Raw genomic sequence first — 15,179 nt, 5'->3', positions numbered from 1 at the left:
TAGTGGTCCAGGGGCTAAGGCTCTATGGTCCCAGTGCAGAAGGCCTGGCTTCCGTCCTTGGCCAGGGAACTAGATCCTGCATGCCACAGCTCACAGGCCACAACTGAGGATTCTGCATGCCATGACGGAAGATTTCAAGTGCCGCCACTAAGACATGGAGCAGCCACATAAATAAAGACTACCTCAGGGAAGGAGGCAACAGAGGATGAGACGGTGGGATGGCATCACCAACTCAATGAACCTGAGCTTGAGCAAACTCCGGGAGACAGTGAAGAACAGGGAAGCCTGGCGTGCTGCAGTCCATGGGGTCACAAAGAGTCATACACAACTGAACAACTGAACAACAACTCACACAAAGTACTCAACCGTCCTTAGTTTTTTCATCTATAAAATGGGGATGATGACAAGATCAATTGTGACTGAAGGACGTGTTAAAACACAGATGGCTGGACCACACCAGAATTAAGGATTTAGTCGGCCTGAATGAGGAGCTCAGGAATTACATTTCTTACAAGTTCCCAGCCAGCCCTAAGCTGATGGTCACGGGATCTACTGTGAGAATCACGGCAGTCTGAAATTCACAACAAAGTGACTCATATGTTCATTTAACACATATTTGTTAGGTATCTTTATAAGTCAGATTCCAGATCGATGTTAGGGATGCAATAGTTAAGTAAGTCAGTTTATTTTCTTAGAGACCATAAAAATGTCTGTTGGAGACAGATAGAAAACAACAATAAATAAACAATAAAACCAACCAAAGTAACTTCAGATGATCAATGTGAGGGTGAGAAGACAGCTTTGTGAAGAGTTTTTAATTAGATTGGTGAGGAAAGTCCTCTCTGAGGAAGTGATATTTGATTTGAGGCCTGAGGATAGGAAAGAATCTGCTCTGTTGATAAGATGGTAGAGGTTTGTAGGCAGAGGGGAAAGTAAATATAAACTTTCAGAGAAGGAAAGAGCCTGGTTTGTTCAAGGAACAGAAAAGAACCCATCTTGCTAAGGGACAGTGTGTGCAGAGGGAAGATGATCTGAAGTCAGTAGGCAGGCGCCAGACCGCCTTACTGACTTACCGATGGTGAGCTGTTTGAATTTTATTCCAAGTGCGTGTACATACTAAGTTGCTTCAGTCACGTCCAACTCTTTGTGACCCCATGGAGTGTAGCTCCCTAGGCTCCTCTCCCCATGGGATTCTCCAGGTAAGAACACTGGAGTGGAAGAAGGGTGTCATCTACTTTACATTTTATTATTTAAAATTTTTTAAAAATTTTAGGTATTTTTGATGTGGATCAGTTTTTAAAGTCTTTACTGGATTGTTACAATATTGCTTCTATTTTATGTTTTGGGTTTTCAGCTGCAGGCATGTGGAATCTTAGCTTTTCAATCAGGGATCAGCCCTCACCCCCTGCATTGGAAGGTGAAATCTCAACCACTGGAGCCCTGGGAAGTCCCTGCTTCACATTATGAAAGATGACTGGCTGCTACGTGAGACGGTGTGGGGGGGAGGGGTAAGAGAAAAGCCATCCTCAGGTTTCGCAAAGGTTCGGGGAAGAAACGGATGTCACTGACGTTAGCATGAGGGAACAGGGTATGGAGGGCGGTGGACAAGATTGGAGAAGGCTTTTGAAAACAGTGCTGGTAGGACTCAATGACGGATGAGCTATGGGGATGAGAGGTTGAGTATGTTCAATAGAAATTGTTTTCAATAACAGAAGTGTAAATGATTGAAATGCCTTAAAAAATGCCTATAGGTTCCATGCCTGACTTTTAGTTTATTAAAACTAGTAAATTATCATGGATAGTGGATCTATTTTTTCCCCAGGTAGACAACTGCTGATTAAAGCTGCCAAGATACTTTAGGCACTGTATCTGAAGATGCGGGCACACACATCTGGGGCATGGATGGATGAGCTCATTAAAGGAAGTTATGATGGACTCTGATGAACATGATGAATATGATGGAATATGATGAACATATTTCTACACTGAACTCTTAACTGTTCAGCAAATCAGGCTCCTACAATACAGACAGCAAGTGGTTTGGAAGAGAAAGGAGGTTGAGCAGTAACAGGCTTTTTCTTCTACCCAAATCTCTGTATCTCCTCTTACTAAGCCCCTTTCTCTAGTCTTATTAAAAATTCCCTTTATGAACTTCAGAAAAATAGTGAAAAAATAGTAGCAACCTGTGTTCAACAGCATGGGATATGTGAACACATATTGACACACGGAGGTAGTGAAATGCTGCTTGACATGGAACCAGATGCATTTTCTTTCCTTATTCTGTCTGCCCCTGCCCTACTTCATTACAACTGGGCTTTCAGGTTGAGGTTATGTCTCTTTAAAAGACAACAGAGACATCATACCTCATTTCTTTGAGTTTCAAACAATTCTATTTTAAAGTTAGTAGGTAGACTTTCAACTCAGGTAGGTAGGATTTTACATACAAAATCAGTTATGTAGAGACTTGATTTTACAGAAAGTCAAAGAAAAGCCAAGAGGAGGATGTGATTTAATAGGTTTTTGTTATTTATTAAAGGGGAAATTGCTTTGTAAAATTGTGAGTGGATAGGATAAAACCAAGAGAGAGAAGAAGATGAGATAAAAACTAGGGACCCAAATGTCATGGTAGCTTCCTTTTTACAATGCAGGTAGGCATAAGAGGCTTGACTTTGACCCCTGGGTCAGGAAGATCCCCTGGAGGAGGGCATGGCAACCCACTCCAGTATTCTTGCCTTGAGAATCCCATGGAGACAGGAGCATGGTACAGTCTATAGGGTCACAAGAATTGGACATGACCGAAGCGACTTAGCACGCATGCATGTTTTAAACAAGAAGACACAGGGATACCTTCACTTGGCAAATTTAATGCTTAATCCTCAGTGGAAATGAGATCTCAACAATGCATAGAAATCTGTGAAGGAAAAGAAAATTTTTGGCATTTATTGCTATATTTAATATTTTTGTATATCTGTGTAAACCTTTAATCCAGCTGCATTTATATTATTTAATCATTTTTTAAATGCTGGAACAGAGCACATTGATATAAAACACTTTGTCACCTTTAAAGTTTATTATGAAAAGGAGGCCATGGAATTTTTTCTATAGCATGAAAAATTTGTGGAAAGAAATAGTACAAAAATGTCTACATCAAAGTCTACATCATGGCCTGTAGGGGATGGCATTATGAGTCATTTTTCCTCTGTGATTCTTATAGCTTCATATACATTTAAAAGGTGTTATTTAAAATCGATTCTATCAAAATATGATTTACATATAATGAACGGCAGAGATTTTAGGTACACAGTTCAATCAGTTTTTACAAATGTATAAAGCCATAGAAACATCACCCTTATTAATGTCACACAACATTTGCTTCTGTGCCTTTGGATTTAAAATATACCTTCTGCCTCAAATACTGATGTGATTTCTAGCACCATAAACTTCACAGAATTTGTTTGGCTTCTTTGTGGCAAAATAAAGCCTGTGAAATTTATTCATGTTGTTCTGTGTATCAGAAATTCATTTTTAAAAGTTTCTAGCTAGTATTCAACTATATAGTTCATCTATTCACCTATTAAAGGATATTTGATTGCTAAATAGCATTTAAAATTCATTTAAATTAGTTCCTCTAGAGACTACTATTACTATATGACATTTTAAATTATTACAGTCAGAATTATATTGAAACATGTTACACATCACTCTTCAAAAATTGTATTTCACAAATGTATAAATGCTATAAATCTTGTAATAGTTTAATTTCATTTGCTCCATTCTTCATGCTGTGGTTTCCACATATTTTAATTCTTTATAGATTATAGATGGATATTACAGTGCTATTATTTTTGTTTCAAACCTTCATTTTTCTTTTAAAGAAATTAAAATAAGAAAAATTCTGTTCTTTTTTATTTAGGCACAGGTTACTCTTTCCTGGGCGTTTCTATTCTTTATGTAATCAGTTCCCATCCTCTACTATTTTCTTTCAGCCTGGGAAAATATCCCTTTAACATTCATATGAAAAAGATACGTTGGCAGCACATCCTTTAGGTTTCATTCATCTAAACATGAAATTGCTTTGTTCTCACTTTGTAGAATATGTTTGTTTGATGTATTAGCAAGTCCTGTCTGACTCTTTGTGACCCTATGGACTGTAGCCCGCCAGGCTCCTCTCTGTCCATGGGATTTTCTAGGCAAGGATACTGGAGTGGGTTGCCATTTCCTCCTCCAGGGGATCTTCCTGACTCAGGGATCGAACCCGCTTCTCCTATATTGGCAGACGAGATTATTTACCACTGAGCCACCTGTGAAGCCCCTGAAATATGTTCACTAGACTTAAAATTCTTTGTGGACAATCTTTCCCTCTGCTCCCTTTCCCCTTCCCCAAATTCCAGTTTTTTAAATATGGTCACTCTTTTTGTCTTCTGACTTCCATTGTTTCTAATGAAGAATCATTTGTCGCTATTTTTTTTTTCCTTTTGTATGTGATATGCCATTTACCTCTGGGGGCTTCTAAGATTTTTCTTTTACTTTGATTGATTTTTAGCAGCATGACTGTGATGTGAATAGATTTGGTTTCATTTTTGCTTATTCTCCTGGAAGTTACTAAACTTGTAGGGCCTGTACATCGATATTTTTCACCAAATTTGGGAAAAATTTGGTCACAGTTCCTTTAAATATTTTTTCTGCCCCATTTTCTCTTTACTCTTATTATGAGACTCCATGTCCATAGGTTAGTGAAGACTCTTTTGTTCCTACCCTATTTCTCTGCTTTTACCAGAGGTTTATTTCTATGAATGACTTAAAGTTTATTGACTTTTCCTAATGCTATTTCTAATCTTTTATTAATGACAAATAGTGACTATTTTAAAAGTTAAGAAGCTATAATTTTCCATTAGTATTTATTTCTATTCATCTTAAAAAGATAATTTCCATTTCTTGGCTGCAATTCTTCTCCAGGTCACTTATTAAGAGCTATTTTTGGTTAAATCCTTCAACATATTTAACAGCTGCTTTAAAGTCATTGTCTGCCAATTTTAATGCTGGGTCGTTTCTTTTGGATTGACATTTTTCATGATCACAGACAATATTTTTCCTGCATTTTGTATGCATAGAAAAATTTTTAAATTTTAAGCTGAGCGTTCTGGAGTACATAGTAGAGTTTGGGCTATGCTGTCTTCCTTAATAGAACATTGAGTCTTTTCTGACAGGCAATTGATTGCTGGAAGGTTTCCTTCATCTTACTGACGCTCTGCTTAGTGTTTGTAAAGGGGTGTCTAGAGTAGCTTCAAACTAAGACATGGTTCTTAAGAAACCCCTGAAATGTTGCCATCCTGTGGTTTCAGCTCTGTGTTCAGTATGTTAACAATGCCTTTTTGCTCTCACTGGGCCAATGTTTCTTATTACTCTAAAATATCTCCATAACACTATCAACCCAGTAGCAGTCACTTGGATAGACATTACAGAATCTCGCACTGAATATACACAGGCTAGGACTTGTCCAGGGGTCGGGGACTTCCCTGGTGGCTCAGACGCTAAAGAATCTACCTGAATGCAGGAGACCTGGATTCAATCTCAGGGTCAGGAAGATTCCCTGGAGAAGGAAACGGCAACAGACTCCAGAGAGTTATCCTTGCCCGGAGAATCCCATGGACAGAGGAGCCTGGCCGGCTACAGTCCACAGAGTCGCAAAGAGTTGGACACGACTGAATGACTAGCACTTAACCACCTACATATGGTAGTCCGTTACCTCTTCCTTTCTGCTCTTTTTTGCTACAATTCAGGTGCTTCTGTAGCCTGCACTTGGCCCTTTGCCTCCTCAGCTTAGAGGGACCACTGAACTGTGCTTGGGTTCTACTTCTCTGTGCTGTGGTTTTGAAAGCAGTGTTATGTATATCTATCTATCTATCTATCAGTTCAGCTCAGTTGCTCAGTCATGTCCGACTATTTGCAGCCCCATGGACTGCAGCATGCCAGGCTGTATCCATGTGCAGAGTCTTCTTTTGTGTTGTTGGAAGAGGGTGTTTGTTATGACCAGTGAGTTCTCTTGGCAAAAAGAGTTTTGCCTGCTTCATTTTGTACTCCAAGCTCAAACTTGCCTGTTACTCCAGGTATCTCTTAACTTCCTACTTTTGCATTCCAGTCCCCCATGATGAATAGGACAACTTTTTTGGTGTTAGTTCTAGAAGGTCTTGTAGGTCTTCATAGAACCATTCAACTTCAGCTTCTTCAACATTAGTGATTGGGGCATAGACTTGCATCACTGTGATATTAAATGATTTACAGACCATGCTTTGCAGAGAGCACTGTAAATCTTGGGGCTTACCTCTTTTTTCTCTCTGTGTCAAGAATTGTAGTACTCTGTGGCCTATTATGGGCTTCCCAGGTGTCGCCAGTGGTAAAGAACCCACCTGCCACTGCAGGAGACAGAAGAGACGCAGGTTTGACCCCTGGGTGGGGAAGATCCCCTGGAGGAGGGCACAGCAACCCACTCCAGTATTCTTTCATGGAGAATCTCATGGACGGAGGAGCCTGGAGGGCTACAGTCCATAAGGTCGTAAAGAGTCAGACACTACTGAAGTGACTGAGCATGCACACATATGGCTTGTTATCCAGTGCCTAAAAGTAGTAGCCTTATATATTTTGTCCAGTTTTTATTTAATGCAGGGAGATAAGTCTGGTACCTGTTAATCTAACATGCAGGAAGGAGGAATTTTGCAACTGAGTGTTACTTTTAGAAATTTATTTTATTGAAGTATGGTTAATTTACAATGGTGTGTTAATTTTTGCTATTAGTGAAGTGATACACCAAACCACACAAACACATACATACATATACTATTTTTCATATTCTTTTCCATTATGATTTATCTAAGGATATTGAATATAGTTCCCTGTGCTGTACAGTAGGACCTTGTTGTTTATCATTCTATATATAATAGTTGACATCTGCTAATCCTGAATATCACTCTATTTCTCCCTCACCCTCTTCCCCCTTGGTAATCACAAGTCTCTTCTCTATGTCTGTGAATCTGTTTCTGTTTTGCAAATAAATTCATTTGTGTAATATTTTAGATCCCACATGTAAGTGATATCATATGGTATTTGTCTTTCCCTTTCTGACTTACTTCCCTTAGTATGATAATCTCGGTCCATCTATGTCGCTGCAAATGGCAATATTTCATTTATTTTTATGGCTGAGTAGTATTCTATTGTGCGTGTGTGTATATACCACATTGTCTTTGTCCATTCACTTGTTGATGGACATTTAGGTTGCTTCCATGTCTGTGTACTATGAATAGTGCTGCTATGAATATTTGGGTGCATGCATCTTTTTAAAAAATTTATATATTTTAATTGGAGGCTAATTACTTTACAATATTGTAGTGGTTTCTGCCATACATTGACATGAATCAGCCATGGGTGTACATGTGTCCCCCATCCTGAACCCGCCTCCCACCTCCCTCCTCATCCCATCCCTCTGGGTCATCCCAGCGCACCAGTCCTGAGCGCCCTGTCTCATGCATCGAACCTGGACTGGCGATCTGTTTCACATATGATAATATACATGTTTCAGTGCTATGTACCTTTTTGAATTATAGCTTTGTCCTGATACATGCCCAGGAGTGGGATTGCTGCATCATATGGTAACTTTAGTTTTAGTTTTTTGAGGAACCTCCATACTATTTTCCATAGTGGCTGCATTAATTTACAATCCCACTAACAATTTAGAAGGGTTCCCTTTTCTCTACATCCTCTCCAACATTTATTATTTGTCAATTTTTTAAATGGTGGCCATTCTGACTGGTGTGAGGTGATATCTTATTTAGTTTTGATTTGCATTTCTCAGTTGGGTACCATCTTTGATGATAGAAATCTATGTAAGCTTTATTAAAATTTACAGCATATGCCACTTGGTTATAGGAGAGCCTTGAATTGCAAGGTGGAGAATTCAGTATTAGTTCAGAGATATGAGTCTGCAGCACTGACAATTTTTTCTGTTGATATGAACAGAGATTGTTTCTCTGTTATTCCCAGATTATACAATTATCTTCACAGTGTGACAAAGATTTTCACATGGACAGTTCAGGATCAAGCCAGGAAATGGCCAGCCTGTTTTGTCCCTATAACAGGAAAATTGATTTTATTGTGCTCACTGTGAATGGTTAGGAAAAAAATAAAAGAGAAATATTGTAGTAAGCCTTTTAAACTGCCCATCTATATGAACCAAATAATCCTCTTCTTATCCCCTCTCTCTCTTTCCCTCTAACTCTTTCCTTCATTTTATGTGTTTATTTTTTTCCTTTGTCTTTAATGTTAATCATTGGATATATATCTAGTCTTTGCTCTATTTCTCCTTTCTTTATATACTCTATTTGACCTTTAACCACTAGATCAGGGATATATCTAAAGACATTTTAAAACATCTAAATCAGTTTCTAAATCAACAGTGAAATGGTCTTCCTTTTGACAAGTTATAGGAAGTGTCAGTCTATTTAAGCCTCTAAGTCAGATCTGAAAGCAATGCCTGAAAAAAGAAAGATGTCTGTTTATTCAAAAATGTTAAATCAAGCAATTGTTAACTATGCAATTGATTTTCAGTATGACTTTCATAGCACAATATATCTATTTGTTATTGTTGTGGAACACTTTCAGAAATTTTTCTGAAGTTTCTGGCATCAGTCTCCTGGCAATGGGGCATCAAAACACAAAAGTTTGAGTTACTAATTTTAATACAATTCTTTTGCCTTTAGTTTCTCTGCATACTATCCATATTGTCATTTTCCCCATTTGAGGAAGAAAAATAACCCTGGGGTCTGTCAACTGACATGCCAGCAAGCCTTCCCATCCTGAAATATTCCTGGAAAGATCTATTCATGGGACATTGACTCAACACCACACCACTGATCATTCAGTTTCATGACTAAATTCTTCTCTCAGATACACATTTACACAGTGCCTATTCTCAGCCATATCAAATTTTAAATGGTGCCTGAAACTTCTGATACAGTAAGAAACAGTGGAAAGTGCACGGAACATGGAATCAGATAAAACTGGATTTGGTTTTTGGCTTCATTGCTTGCAAGCTCTGTAGACCCTTTAAACCATAGATTTCTCACTCGTAAGATTCAAATCATATATATCATTCATATGTCCTACACCGGTACATACCTTGAAGAATTTATGACCCAAGGTAGGAGCTCTTAGTAAGTGTATCATATTTGTAATTCTTTATAAAATCTAGTCACTTAACTATCAGGAAACCTGGAATAATAGATTCTCTTTTCACTGGAGTTGATTTATCAAACAAACTCTTCTTTTTTCCAAATAATTAATGTTGTCTTGAGAAGAGAGCCCACGTCACCCTTTAGGTAGTTGGAGCCAACTGGCTATCTCATTTAACCAAGTCACGTGGGAGCGACATTGGGCATTTCTCATAGGAAAACAGACATTTGTTTTGCAAATGTCTGAATTCTTTACTCTGCTGTAGATTTCATTCAAAGGTCACATTTTAGTAGGCTTTTTAAAAGCCATTTTGAAAGACAGACTACAGGCTCTAAAGCCAGAGGGAAACAATAAAATTCCCAATGTTTCTACTTCCTAGCCACATGCCATCGCTCAAGTTGCCTATTCTTCATGAATCTCATCTTTCTTCCTCATTAAATGGGAATAACATCTCCTGCCTTGCAGGATGTTTGTCGTGATTAAATGAGGTAGCCTATGTAAAAATGTTCACCCTTGATTGTCAATCAAACATTAACTGCCTTTCCACTTTTCTCTTCCACCTCTGATCTATGTTACTGAATAACAACTTGAAAGATTTCCTAGAATTTAGAAACCAATGTGCTCAGTCCTATGACCAAAAAAAAAAAAAAAAAAAAAGTATCTTGCACTCTGGTTGGGCTTCTCTGGTGGTGTAGTGGTAAAGAGTCTGCCTTTCAATGCAGGAGATGCAGATTCAGTCCCAGGGTTGGGAAGATCCTCTGGAGAAAGAAATGACAACCCACTACAGTGTTCTTGCCTGGAAAGTCCCATGGACAGAGGAGCCTGGTGGGCTAAAGTCCATGGGGTTGCAGAAGAGTTGGACATGACTGAGTGATTAAACAGCAACACCAATAACAAACTTTGGTCATTTGTGTTGGTCTAACAATCCATATGGAGGCAATGGCACCCCACTCCAGTACTCTTGCCTGGAAAATCCCATGGACAGAGGAGCCTGGTAGGCTGCAGTCCATGGGGTCGCTAAGAGTCCGACACGACTGAGCGACTTCACTTTCATTTTTCACTTTCATGCACTGGAGAAGGAAAGGGCAACCCACTCCAGTATTCTTGCCTGGAGAATCCCAGGGATGGGGACGCCTGGTGGGCTGCCGTCTATGGGGTCACACAGAGTCGGACATGACTGAAGTGACTTAGCCGTAGCAGCAGCAACAATCCATACAATTTCTGAATCTGAATTTTAATTTAAAGTTTTAGCATGAAAACCTACATGTGATTGAAACTGTATACATAGAATAATTTTAAAACATTTTTCATTTAAATTATTTATGCCATTGTGGCATTTCTCTTAATGTTATTAAAAAGAATACTTTCATTGCATGTGAGGTCCAACAAAATTTCTCCCCGCTCCTTTTGGCCACACACTTGGGATAATTCGTGTCATGCCTAGATTCTTACTCATGTATCAAGATGCCCTGTGTATGTGTAACATCAGGGCACAAAGTTTTTGAATCAGTCATAAGGAGAAAATGAAAAAAATCTGGATTGCTCTTAGGGACCTTACTGCCTGGCCCCAATTAGGCTTTCTTACTTAAACCACAATATCGAATACCTTGATAAATGTATAGTTTAAGATTATTGTTTACCTATCTTGAGTGTTCCAAGGGGTCAAACTATGTTAATCATTCTAAAAAGAAGTGAATTTTAGCATGGGGAATTTTACATAGGAGACGGGTTTTGTGATAAAATAAGATAAAAGTAATTTCTTTTTCCTGGAGCTGAATGACAGTTTGGTCTACACACGGAATCGTAGAGATGACCAGAGCCTTTCTGACATCAGGGATGGGAATGTGCATTTGGTTCCAGGGAGGCAGCCCAGATGGTGCAAGAGATGGCTTTTTTTTTTGTTTGTTTTTCCCATTTATTTTTATTAGTTGGAGGCTAATTACTTTACAATATTGTAGTGGCTTTTGCCCTACATTGACATGAATCAGCCATGGATTTACATGTGTTCCCCATCCGGATCCCTCCTCCCGCCTCCCTCCCCACCGCATCCCTCTGGGTCTTCCCAGTGCACCAGCCCTGAGCGCTTGTCCTATTGTTAAAGACTTGGCTCAGATGCTCGGTCACGGCCACTAGCGCCGCCTATAGTTGCTTCACACTGCTGTTACCTTCCACGGTTAGCATAGCGGAAACATATCCTCTACTTTTTGGATTTGCTTCCCAGCTAGGTCATCAGAGAGCACTAAGTCGCGTTCCCTGCGCCATATAGAAGGTTCTCGTTAGCTCTCTATTTTATACACGGCAGTAGAGGGCAGTAGAGCGTATATGTCAATTCCAGTCTCCCAGTTTATTCCACGCCTCCCCTTTCCCCGCTTGCTGTCTATAAGCTTGTTCTCTAGGTCTGTGTTTCTATTTCTACTTTGAAGACAGGTTCATCTGTACTGTTGTTTCGAAGAGCCATCTCCTTTTTTTATGTAATACAACAGAATATTGCCATAAAAAGAAGATGGCTCTTAAAGGAACATTGGGAGTTGTCTGCACTTCGGCAGTCTGTTGTAAATTATTCTGTGTTTTGTTTGTTGCTTTTCCAGTATCCCTGGACCATCCATTAAGTGAAGTAGGTCAGAAGAGAAAAACATATATTGTATATTAATGCATATATATGGAATCCAGAGGGCTTTCCTGGTGGCTCAGATGGTAAAGAATCTGTCTTCAATGCAGGAGAACTGGGTTCGATCCCTGGGTCAGGAAGATCCCCTGGAGAAGGGAATGGCAACCCACTCTGGTATTCTTGCCTAGAAAAATCCTATGGACAGAGGAGCCTAGCAGGCCACAGTCCATGTGTTTGCAAAGAGTTGGACATGACTGAATGGCTTCTCCACTTCATGAAATCTAGAAAGATGATGCTGACGAACCTATTTGCAGGGCCCTGATGGAGATGCGGACATAGAGAACAGATCTGAGGTCACAATAGGGGAAGGAGAGGGTGGGACGAGTTGAGAGAGCAGCATGGGAATATACACATTACCGTATGTAAAACAGACAGCTGGGGGAACTTGCTGTCTGACGCAGGGAGCTCAACCCAGCGCTCTGTGACCACCTAGAGGAGTGGGATAGGACAGGAGATGGAAGAGAGGTTCAGGATGGAGGGACGGACGTCTACCGAGGACTGACTCAAGTCGATGCATAGCAGAAAGCAATACAATATTGCAAAGAAATTATCCTCCAATTAAAAATAAATAAGTTTAAAAAAGAGTAATAGAATAATCTGTGTTATTTTGTGAGAGATTAAGGAGAAGGGCATATTTCATCCTTGGAAGAATATAAGAAAGGAAGAGTTACACTATTTCTCCAGAGACAACAGTAGCGATCACACCTAGGTAACCAGCAAGGACAGCTGTGTACACTGAAGCAGTGAGCTCTCAGAGGTTTTGGCAGCAAAAGCAATCAGCGGCGGCCCATCATGACGGGGAGAAGAGCTGGGTTGAAAGGACACAGACATGTTTTTCTGGAGATGGTGTCATGGAAATCGCTGACAAAGCTGTGAATCTTCTAGTTACCAGCAAGGAAGGCAGTGGAGGCTCTTCTTTTTGGAACTTGAATTACACATAGGCTGTTTTGAATTGTCATTTGAGTATTTATAGAAAGAATTCAGAAAACTCAAATAGTTCAGTTATAAAAAATAGTTAATATGTTTTATGTCAATCTTTGAAGTGGAGTATTTTAAGCAAGATCATAAATACTTGTAATCCTTGCCACTAGGAAAATAATTTTCCAAATTGGGAAATTCACATAAATAAGTAAGAGTGGGAAGAAAAGTACCAAAGAAATGGAATGACAGCCTTTTCTATCTATGCGAGGAGCATGGGCACAGGCAGTAGAGGAGATTTCAGAGCAGCTCTTTGGTGAAGGTCGTAGAATACAGTTTGTAAAGATATTTGATCTAAAGAGAAGGCACACATTTGAAGCATTTGAGTTGTGTAATTAATGTTACTTTAAAAAAGCAAAAGTTTGTTCATTATCCTTTAATCAGTTTACCTTCTAGTGTCTGATGGTATTTGTCCAGCAAGGATGCACTGCTTCATTTGGCCAATATCAATTATTTTCCTTTCTTTCCAACAGAACTTGAAATAAACATTAGTGTTAGCATTCTTAACAAAAAAGAAGAAAAGTTCTGAGTTTTTAATCTTTTGGTTGCAACTCATGGCATGGGGGATCTTTGTTCCTTCTCCAGGGATCCAAGTCGCATCCCTTACATCGAAAGCATGGCGTCTTAACCACTGGACCACCAGGGAAATCCTATGTTAGCATTCTTATATGCATTAAATCCTGGTGGCTCAGATGGTAAAGAAACTGCCTGCAATGTAGCAGACCCAGTATCAATCCCTTGGTTGGGAAGATTCCCTGGATAAGGGAATGGCTACCCACTGCAGTTTTCTTGCCTGGAGAATCCCATGGACGGAGGAGCCTGTTGGGCTGCAGACCATGGGGTGGGAGAGTCGGACACGACTGAGTGACCAACACTATGCACTAAAGCATCAGGAAGTTAGTCTCCTTTTACTTTTAGGGTTTAACAGTAAACAAAGAGAATTCCAAAGACTGGTTAAAGTTCCATGTTGTCTCTTCAGAAAATATCTCAGTAGGTTAAACCTCTTATTTTATTGGCTCTCTTCTAGGTACAGGATCTCAAATAGCTAAAGAATATTAAGGATAAAATAACATTTTTGCTTTGGGAATTCTCTTAGATGTCATCTTGTCTGATCCTCAGGAATATTTTCTGCATTATATCTAATGCTTCTATTTAAATGTTCTACTTCTTAGTTCTTGTAAGTAACACCATTTGAGAAAATTCTAGTACATTTGACTTTTTCAAATTTGAAAAGGAGTACATCAAGGCTTATATTGTCACCCTGCTTATTTAACTTACATGCAGAGTACATCATGAGAAATGCTGGGCTGGATGAAGCACAAGCTGGAGTCAAGATTGCCAGGAGAAATATCAATAACCTCAGACATGCAGATGACAACCACCCTTATAGCAGAAAGCAAAGAAGAACTGAAGAGTCTCTTGATGAAAGTGAAAGAGGAGAGTGAAAAGGTTGGCTTAAAACTCAACATTCAGAAAACTAAGATCATGGCATCCCATCACTTCATAGCAAATAGATGGGAAACAGTGGAAACAGTGGCAGACTTCATTTTTTTGGGCTTCAAAATCACTGCAGATGGTGACTGCAGCTGTGAAATTAAAAGACGCTTACTCCTTGGAAGAAAAGTTATGACCAACCTAGATAGCATATTAAAAAGCAGAGACATTACTTTGCCAACAAAGGTCCCTCTAGTCAGGGCTATGGTTTTGCCAGTGGTCATGTCTCTGAGGTTCGTCTAGTCAAAGCTATCGTTTTTCCAGTAGTCTTGTATGGATGGGAGAGTTGGACTATAAAAAAAGCTGAGAGCCGAAGAATTGATGCTTTTGAACTGTGGTGTTGGAGAAGACTCTTGAAAGTCCCTTGGACTGCAAGGAGATCTAACCAGTCCATCCTAAAAGAAATCAGTCGTGAATATTCATTGGAAGGACTGAAGCTGAAACTCCAGTACTTTGGCCACCTGAAGTAAAAAACTGACTCATTTGAAAAGACCATGATGCTAGGAACGATTGAAGGCAGGAGGAGAAGGGGATGACAGAGGATGAGATGGTTGGATGGCATCACCAACTCGATGGACATGAGTTTGAGCAGGCTCCGGGAGTTGGTGATGGACAGTGAGGCCTGGCATGCTGCAGTCCATGGGGTTGCACAGAGTCAGACATGACTGAGTAATTGAACTGAACTGAAAAGTTATGAACTTTCTGAAGTTTGAGCTATCTATCTTCAAATTACACACAGAGGGAGCCCCTGATGAACTTTAAAACCACCTTGTCCTCTTTAGTGACTTAGCAGTCTCCTCTGAATAGTTAAAACTTT

This window comes from Cervus canadensis, chromosome 29, assembly GCF_019320065.1.
Source record: "Cervus canadensis isolate Bull #8, Minnesota chromosome 29, ASM1932006v1, whole genome shotgun sequence".
In the NCBI taxonomy this organism is placed as follows: Eukaryota; Metazoa; Chordata; class Mammalia; order Artiodactyla; family Cervidae; genus Cervus; species Cervus canadensis.
The sequence above is the reverse complement of the archived record's forward strand: the minus strand, read 5'-3'. Positions refer to the sequence as shown.